We start from the raw sequence: 9,420 nt of genomic DNA on the forward strand, positions 1-9,420 counted from the left end.
TTTAAATGAAGTTGCTTTTACAACACCAAAGACTTAATCATCCATTTCCTATATAAAAGGTAGCTACTTTTTTGCATGGACCTCAAGCATATTGTAGTATAGAGGTGGAATTTAAGGAAAGGTATTAAGCAGGCTGTGTTGTAGCTTATGGGCAAGTAATAAATTGTATCATGTATCTTGAATGTATCATAGATAAGCTACTATATAAGGATTGCCACTTCAGATAACTGTGAAATTAGGTGATTAACTAGTTGTTACTTAACCTTCTAATTTCTGTATAAGTCTAATTACATGAAATAGAAGTTGGGGTTTTGATTTTTTACTTTGCTTTTCTGTTTGGAGTGTCATTGTAACTACTGCATTGTAAATGATGGAAAATAACTGCATATGTTAAAAAAATAAACGGTGTTATATTAAAAAAATAAAAAAAAGAAAAAGAAAAAAATGTTTACCAATAAAATACTATTTTCCAATAAAAAAAAATACAGCTTTTATTCTGTGTCCCAGCACAACTAGAGTGGATGTGGACTTGAGAATCCTGGGCTTGCTGAAGTCACACACTCTCTATAATGATAGTACCTGCAAGTTATGATGTCTAGAGTTTGCTCTGGTACAAGCTTTACGGTGGTGTGAGAACAGAAACCATGTCACTACCCACCGGCAAATGGTCTGCCTCTCTTTCACCGTTTGCTCAAGTCCTAGTGCTGCCTCTTTTACATGATAGTGCCTCTTTAAACTGCATGTTGTTTTTAATGTACCCAAGTGGAGAGGAATCTGATCTTGGTCCCTCAGTATTGTACATTTCCACTGCTATTCGCAGCATGGGGTATGAGGATCCTTTTGTTACCATATCTCTATCTCTCTTGATATTGTCTTGTCATTTTATCTTGGGTTGCTCAAAAGGTGTTCAGTTTGCCCTCCATGCGTCTTCAGGAGGGATTGCTCTGTAAGTAGGTGTAACTTGTTGTGTTCCATGGAAGAGGTGAATTCAGGGTCTTACTACATCATCATCTGGGATTGGAACTTCTATTACGGAATTTTAATATATAGTCTAGTTATTTGAAGGCTTCGGTAGGTTGAAGAAACCTTTGTGCAGACACTGCTACCCTAACAAGGGCACAAAGTAAAACACTGAGCAAGGAAAGTGAACTGGAGCTTCTGGGATGGAAGAAAAGGCGAACAAGTTCATCCTGCAGCCCAGAGGAGATGATGCATTAAAACAATCCCTGAGAGGTTGGTGAAATTCTTCACAGAGGAGAACAATCTTCTGGCAATGTTTTGCTGGCTTAGGGTAGTGACGTTACTAGGCATTACTTTCCATAATTTGCCTACTTCATTTATTCTTATCTCTGAATGGTTTGAAAAGTTTCCCCACAAACTGGCTTATAGTGTGAATTTCCAGAGAATGTGTTTTCAAAAGATATATTTTGATTATTTTATAATTGTTGTATACTAATCAATATATAATTTCAGCCCCCAGAGGCTGTGTAAAGAGGACTGCATTCATATTCAGAAATAAAGCAGTATAGTGAAATATAAGGTTTATTTCAGAGTCCCGCCTTGTTATCCAAACACTAGATTTACTTTATGTTCTGAATCTCAGTCTTAAACTTTAATGCCCCACTCATCTAATTCCATAGTCATTTATATAACATCCTGTGAATGCTGCAAATATTTCCGTCGTTTTATTTAATGCAGTATCTTCTTATAATGAATTTTGTGCTGGAATTTAGGCACGTCGATAGTTACTTGTTGAGAGGCATGTTACACATCAGGAGTATTCACGAGGGAATCTCTCCAGGGAGGCAGCGCCACCTATGGGCTGTGTGTGCTCAGAAGCAACGGAGGCCAGACTGGGAGGCTTATAAAAAGAAAGAGCTCAGGACATGAAATTTTGGTTTTATTTTGCCTTCAGTCAGAATTTTACATGATAGTCTAAAGTTTTTGGTTAGTGGTGATGATTTTAATAATTCTTTAACAAGTACATACTGAGAGTATATTTACATATCTGGCCTTGTGTTAACTATTTCTACTTCAAAGATTCAGTGGCTCTGCCTTCTGGAAGTCACTGTGTAGTCTGGCAAACTGTCACAGCTGAAAACACTACTCAATTTGGAAAACGTGCAGAGAAGTAACCAAAGATGTTACCAGTAAAGGATGTCCTTCAGGATGAGAGACCCATACGTTAATTTAGGATAAAAAAAAAAAAGTTCTTAAGGAAAGACCATAACTTAGCTTGAAAAAAATCAAAGGAGATTTGATCTATATCTTTTTTTTTTTTCAAGGAAAACGGCAATTTTATTCTTTTAAGTACATGTGCTGGGTATCTGGGAGTCTCAGTTGGTTGAGCATGAGACTTTGGGTCAGATAATGAAGTCACACTTGGGGGATTTGAGCCCAGGAGAGGATAGTCCCTCTTAGCGTGGAGCCTGCTTTGGAGCTTCTGCCTCCGTTTTTCTCTGTCCCTCACCTCTTTGTGCATGCTCGCGCGCGCATGCTCTCTCTCTCTGTCTCTCTCAAAAATATAAACATTAAAAACACAAAATAAAATGTACTAACAGGTTGAGAGAAGGAGCAGGCTGACCCCATCCCCTGTCCTCACCAGGGGTCTAAGGTGAGGGCAGCCCTGACCAGGGCTTAGAAGTAATGGGACTCCTTGTGGCATGAGAGAGAAGACCAGGCAGGCCCAGGGTGGGACTCTGCTCTGTTAGCACAAGGTACTGCCCACAGTCACAGCTGCACTCAGAAACAGGACAGTGGGTGGTGCTGCTCTGTCTCTGTGTCTGAGCAGTCTGGAAACAGACTGTGGCAGAAGTGTCCCTATAGGTGGTCAGTCATCGGAGTGTGATTCTCAAACTCACAGACCAACTTTGGTCACCCACTCCCCAGTGCCCCATAAACATAAGAATGACCAACAAGCCTCTTGGACAAGATGAGGGTCTGAGACATATGGCTGAGCTTCAAGTGGCCCAGGAGCTTCCTGGCTTCTCTTGTGTGAAGAGCTGGTCCCTGTTCCCCCCTGAAGGCCACCATCTTCTAGGTGTTGGGCATACGGGCGGGCATGTGTTGGAAAGTGACTTCTCTGGCTTGGCCTGCAGGAAGCCCTTGTTCAGTAGTCTGTTGTCTTCTTTGATGTCTAGCAAGGTGAGGCTAGAGGAGCTTGACAGGACATCTGTAGGCAAGGAATCCACAATGTCAAAAGCCAGGGACTTAGGGACTTTCTTGATAGGGCTCTGCTTCAGCCCAGCCTTCCTCTTCTCTTTCTCAGGCCTCATTCCTCCCTCAGTGATGAGCTTCTCACGGGCCTCAGAGAGCAGCACCTGCTTCAAGTCCTCCTTCAGGTGCAGGGTCTGAGGTAGGGACTTTAGTGGCCCTTACTTCTCCAGGGCATTCTTGAATAGGGTGGGCATGTGGGGTATGTTTTTCATCGAGCACTTCTGATCTGGGGTTATAAATTCAATGCATTTCTGGTGCAGGAGCATCTTATCCCTGTGTGGGGTGTGGTGACCACCTCCTTCTGGCCGCACACCAGGGTGGACATCAGCAAGGGGCTCTCAAGGAGAGCTCCAGTGTGTCTGCCTTGGTTCAGAAGTTTAGAAACTGGGAGTGCGAGAAGGGCACAGTGTTGATGGGCATGCTTTGGGATGATGCTGTTACAGGAGTCCAGGAAGGACAGGCTGGCTATTCTCTGTGACGGGATAGGGTGACATGCCTCTTCTTCTGCTGCTTCAGTGTCTTAGCCAAAGCCAGGTCCTGGCATGCTCATCCCCGGCGTTCTGTGGTACCTGTCTTGGCCTCCCCGACCGGCAGGGCGGTGAATCCCCGTGGGTTCTTTTCCTGAGGGAGGGAGAGAAAACAGGGCAGGAAGGGGGACGCACAGAGAGTAAAGACAACACACGGAATCCAATCAAGCCTCTCCTCCTTTATTGAGAAAACACCCTATCTTATAAAGGTTTCAAGGCGGGAAAACAAGGCAGCTGACCTAGGTCGGTTGCTAGGAAACAGGGTCAAGGGATTAAGACTGGAGTAAAAGAGGAACCAGACTAAAGTGTTTTAGCACAGCACCTGAGGGGCTGATACTACCCTGCCTACAGGCAGTTGATCCTTGATCTTCTGGCTTCTCCTCTGACAGGGAGTGGCGCTCCCCTGCCTATTTTGCAACTCCCCTCTGGGAGTGACATATCCGGCTAGCAAATGGCCAAGCAGCTGAATCTTTGCCACTCCCCACACTTCAGTATGGAAAGTGGCATGCTGTTGCCCAAGTCCCACACTTCAGGGCTGGGGAAAGTAAGGCTCAGCTCTTCTCGGCTGCTCTGGCTCAGATCTGAGATTGTGTAGTCGTCCAGGTGATACTCGGTCACACAGGGCCCTGGGGCAGCAAGCTGGCTGGGTGGCCGTGCTTGCTGCTGCTCCATTGGCTGTGGCTGCACTGGGCTCTGGTTCATACTGTCCTTTGCACACGCCTCCTCAAGCAGGTCAAAGTTATTCAGGTCACACCAAACATTGGTGTCCAAGTCGATCAAGTCCAAGGCTTCCAAGAACCTAGACCCCAGTCATGGAGGAGGAGGTTTACAGACCCCACCACACACCTGCAGGGCAGGCTGGGTCAATCGAAGAGCCCTACTGGTCTTCAGGAGGAAGACTTCTTGGGGCAGTCCTCCGAGAGCTCCAGTGCTCCCACTCTGTCCAGCTTCCTGCTCCTTAAAAGTGGTGGCTGTCGTGGTCTCTGCCTCACTGCTTTCCTGTTCCTTCATGCCAGGAAGCTCTGAGGGCCACTGGTCCACGAAACTTCCCTGGTCCTTTACAAAGCAGGCATTCTGGCAGCCGTCTTTGTCCTCCTGCTCCAGCAGCAAGTACACGGCGCAGGGGAGGAAAGGCTTGTAGTCTTTGGGATCACTCAGGAGCCCGCCATGCCCACCTTCCTTTTGATGCTGGAGTTCTGGTGGTTCTTCACTGATGCTGGAGTTCTGGTGATTCTTCACAGCCTCGTGTGTCCTCCTCGGCAGCATTTTGGTGATCTCGGCACAGTTTGACCCATTTCTTTCTGATTATAAATCTTTCTTTCTCAACCTCGTTTCCTCATTTACCACATACTTAAATAAAATGTTAACCAATTGTAGGAACTTTTTATCATACCATGATGTAGTTTTTTGGTGTACACGGACATATATAATTGAACTTAGATGTGTGTATAATTTCAAAAAAATTCCTTAATCAGAAAACAAAATAAATCGTTATCTGCCTATCTTTCTACTATCTACTATCTATCTATCTATCTATCTATCTATCTATCTATCTATCTATCTATCTATCTATCTGCATCTGTCAATCTATCTACTGCAAGCATCACTGTGCACCTCATTTTGGGGCTACTATTGCATATTGAGGAGAACCAACTAGATGGCCATGAGCAGAGATTGACTCTTCTAATGAAATTTCCCCTAGTATCCTAGACACACCCTTGCTTGAATTGTTTCTTGAATAATGAATTAGATATTTGATAACCTATTTTACCCTATTCAGGCCATCAGTTTTTTTTATGGCCTATATTTCAAGTACGGGGGGAATTCCAATGATAGACACACTCAGCATTTCTGTTTCACCCTTTCTTCTTAAAAACCTCCGTAATATTGCACCTTAAATACAGGGTCCAGAGGAAGGCAATATCTGCTTTATTCTTACTATGTGAACCACAGTCAATTAATTAAAAATTACAGTCTTTAGCTTTCAAAATCTAACGTCAATAATATTGAGTTCTTATTTTAAGGGAATTTTATAAATATTTACTGGGAAATTCTTCCAAGGAAGCTAGTGGATTATGTATGCTTACTCAATTTGGGCAGTTGCCTTCTTTCTTTCTAATGTCCATTTTGAATTTTCTTGACAGTTCATATCCTATTGAAAAAAAAACACAAAGAAACAAAAACAGTCTGATTTGAATGGGAGAAAAGTTTTTCCCTCTGTTTTCTAGAGATATTTTCAAAGAAATATATATTAACATATAGTCTTTGATACACAGAAAGCAAAAACAATATCATTTGAGGTTATAATAATAAAGAAATGATAGTAATACATTGCCAATTTTTGTTTATATTTTTTCTAAGGAAAATAAAAATGAATATTAGTTAAAATATTTGTTCTCTCAATATTTTGAAAAATACTTTGTAAATAATTAAATAGCTGGAAGTAGAAATTAACAGTGAAACTTATTTGTGTACATCAATAAGATAGTTAAACAAGAATTAGAATTTTTCTCTTTTTTCAAAAACTGCATATGTACAAAATTCAGTGGTGAAATTTAGATCACAGTACTTGTTATGTATAAAGACTCATCCCATTTTATCAACATCTCTAAATTTTAGCACTACAAGTTTCTATTAAAAAAAATAAAGAAATGGCTAGATTTCATTCTTTTGTTATTGCCATATACTATTCTATTGTATAGATAAACTACATCTTTTTAAAAATAGTTTATTGTCAGGGCACCTGGGTGGCTCAGTCGGTTAAGCCTCTGACTTCGGCTCAGGTCAGATCTCACGTTCTTGGGTTCGAGCCCCGCATCGGGCTCTGTGCTGACAGCTAGCTCAGAGCCTGGAGCCTACTTCCGGTTCTGTGTCTCCTTCTCTCTCTGACCCTCCCCCTCTCATGCTCTGTCTCTCCTGTATCAAAAATTAATAAAACATTAAAAAAAGCATTAAAAATAGTTTATTGTCAAATTGATTTCCATATAACACCCAGAGCTTCTCCCCACAAGTGCCCCCCTCCATGACCATCATCCCCTTCCCTACTCCCCCTCCCCTTTCAGTCCTCAGTTCCTTTTCAGTATTCTATAGTTTCTCATGATTTGTGTCCCTCTCTCTCCCCAACTCTCTTTCCCTCTTCCCCTCCATATGGTCCTCTGTTACATTTCTCCTGTTAGATTTATGAGTGCAAACATATGGTACCTGTCCTTTTCTGCCTGACTTATTTCGCTTCACATGACACAATCGAGGTCCATCCACTTTCCTACAAATGGCCAGATTTCATTCTCATTGCTTTATAGTACTCCATTGTATATATAAACCACATCTTCTTGATCCACTCATCAGGTGATGGACATTTAGGCTCTTTCCATGATTTGCCTATTGTTGACAGTGTTGTTATGAACATTGGGGTACATGTGCCCCTATGCATCAGCACTTCTGTATCCCTTGGGTAAATCCCCAGCAGTTCTATTCCTGGGTCATAGAGGAGTTCAACTGATACTACTCTGAGGAGCCTCCACATTGTTTTCCACAGCACCTGCACCAGTTTTCATCCCCACCAACAGTGTAGGAGGGGGCTCGTCTCTCCAGATGCTCCACATGTCTCTTGATTTGTTCATTTTCGACACTCTGACTGGTGTGAGGTGGTATCTCAGTGAAACCACATCTTGATCCATTTATCAGTTGATGGACATTAGGCTCTTATATATGCTATGGAATATTACATGGCAACGAGAAATGCTGATCTGGCCATTTGTATCAATGTGGATGGAACTCGAGGGTGTTATGCTAATTGAAGTAAGTCAAGCAGGTACCATATGTTTTCACCCATAAGTGGAACAGGAGAAACTTAATAGAGGACCATGGGGAAGGGGAAGGGGAAAAATAGTTGTGGAGAATGAAGGAGGCAAACTATGAGAGACTCTTGAATACTGAGAAAAAACTGAGGGTTGAGGGGAAGGGGGGTCATGGGCATGGAGGAGGGCACTTGTTGGGATGAGCACTGGATGTTATATCGAAACCAACTAGACAATAAACTATAAAAGAAAATAAATTCTTGGCTTCTTTAAATTATGCCCACATATGTAAAAATAATCCTAAATTGATCTCAATAGGACACACAGATTCACTGTAATTTCAGTTTTCTAATGGCGTTCTGAGTGGTATGTCCTCCTTATTTTTGACAAAGAATTTATCTGATTTTCATTCTCATTCACTCTGGGAACCCACACAGCATTTGATTTACATTACACAAAGTCTACTCAACGTGAAAATTCAGAAATATATCTAAAATCTGTGGTGTGCATTTTTTTCTAAACAAATAACATAATTACTACACCTACCGTAAATTATGCAATTAAAAATTTTACAATCTTATAGAGGTGGCTTTTCCTGTCAATTATTCCGTGAGGCATAAATTATATATATATATATACACATATGTATGTATATATATATATATAATATGTGCGCATAATTATAAAATGTATGCATATATTTAATACACATATACACATTTAATATGTATGTGCATATTTAATATGTATATACTTATGCATACACATAACTTTAGCATGTGTGAAATGCAATACTTACATTTACTCTTAAAAACACCAAGGTCACAGAAAGGGTAAAAAATGAATCTAAGAACAAAGGTTTTCCCAGAAACTGAAAATTTAAACTGCGAACATTGATAAAATCATGTAAAAGCAACCCAGATAGAAAATCATGTAAAAGCAACCCAGATAGAATCAAATTGCAATGTTTGGCACAACAAGTGTAATCTGCTATGGCTGCTGTTTCTATTATTATGTATTTTATTACATAGATACAAAGAAACATATAAGCTATAAAATAATATAATACAGGTATAAAAACTGAAACTTATGAAACACAGTGACTCTGTCAAATGAAGTTCAAAAAGGAAAGAACAACTGAATTTTATTTGTATTTTATCATTCTTTTTCTTTTTCTAGCTCGTATTTCATTTCCAATTAACATACAGAGTACCAGTCATTTCATACATAAATTTTAGTGCTTTATCACCTACATATGACATCCAGTGCTCATCACAAGAAGTGCCCTCCTTAATACCCACCACCTATTTAACCCACCTCCTTGCCAAACTCCCCTGTGGCAATCCTGTTTGTTCTCTATATTTAAGAATCTGTTTAGTTTGGTTCCATATGAATTTGAGGATAGTTTGTTCTAGTTTTGAGGAGAATATTGGTGCAATTTTGATGGGGATTGCATTGAATCTGTATATTGTTTTGGGTAGTAATGACATTTTCACAATGTTTATTCTTCCTATCCATGAACATGGAATATTTTTCCATTTCTTGGTATCTTCTTCGATCTCTTTCATAAGTTTTCTACAGTTTTCATCATATAGGTCTTTTACATCCTTGGTTAGGTATACTCCTAGGTATTTGATGGTTTTTCGTGCAATCGTGAATGGGATCAGTTTCTTGATTTCTCTTTCGGCTGCTTCATTTTTGGTGTATAGGAATGCAATTGATTTCTGTACATTGATTTTGTACCCTGCGATTTTACTGATTCATTGATCAGTTCTAGAAACTAAAAAAGACCCCGTTTAGCCAAAATTATAGTGAAGAAGAAAACCAAAATGGGAGGCATCACAATCCCAGACTTTAGCCTCTACTACAAAGCTGTCATC

At 40.6% G+C, this 9,420-nt stretch overlaps 1 pseudogene; it reads right to left on the minus strand.

The window, feature by feature from the left end:
- Window positions 1-2,874: 2,874 nt before the first annotated feature.
- Window positions 2,875-7,363, minus strand: LOC115294055 (annotated as a pseudogene).
- Between the last annotated feature and the right edge of the window lie 2,057 nt (window positions 7,364-9,420).

This window comes from Suricata suricatta, chromosome 6, assembly GCF_006229205.1.
Source record: "Suricata suricatta isolate VVHF042 chromosome 6, meerkat_22Aug2017_6uvM2_HiC, whole genome shotgun sequence".
NCBI classification, from domain to species: domain Eukaryota; kingdom Metazoa; phylum Chordata; class Mammalia; order Carnivora; family Herpestidae; genus Suricata; species Suricata suricatta.